This window comes from Micromys minutus, assembly GCF_963924665.1.
Source record: "Micromys minutus genome assembly, chromosome: 8".
Classification (NCBI taxonomy): Eukaryota; Metazoa; Chordata; class Mammalia; order Rodentia; family Muridae; genus Micromys; species Micromys minutus.
In genome coordinates, this window is record NC_137977.1 from 11653660 (window position 1) to 11654318 (window position 659).

The window sequence follows — 659 nt, forward strand, 5'->3', positions numbered from 1 at the left end:
GGATTTCTGTGAGGAAACACCAGGAGCTTTGACGGTGGCCTTCAACGGTGACTGCGGACCTGCTCCTGCTCTAAGCTGCTGTCTTCCAGCTCAGCACTTGCTCCACACAGCTGCTTTGCTTCACACTTTTAGTCATTGTTTCTCAGACACGAAACCTCTCCTCCCTTTCTGTGCTCACAGTATCTATCACCAGACACAGAATACCATCTGGTCACCAAGGTGCATGTGGCTTTCTCTTTACATTCCAGTCAATCGGGAGTCCTATCATTCAATCTCATGTCATCTCATGCCAAGAGATAGCATCAGACCCAAAAGTTCGAGGTCTAGTTAAGGCTCAGCCTCCAATTCAGATGTCAATCATAAGCAATGATTTTTGTCACCTAATCTATGAGTCTGGTCAGCTGATTATACATCGGGGGTTCCCATGTCCCCTCTTCAGGTGTCCCAATTATTGTGAATAAAAAATACAAATGAATACCCAAACAACATCGGGTAAGGCATTGGGAGAGATCACCTACTCCTTTGCTCTCTCTGGTCACCACCCTCCAGGAATCTGCACATTTTCATCTGTTCATCAAAACACGACCTTCTGGGATCTTAGAGAGAATTAAGTCATATAAGCCTGATTGATTATATTGACTATCTGCTCAGTCTTCACC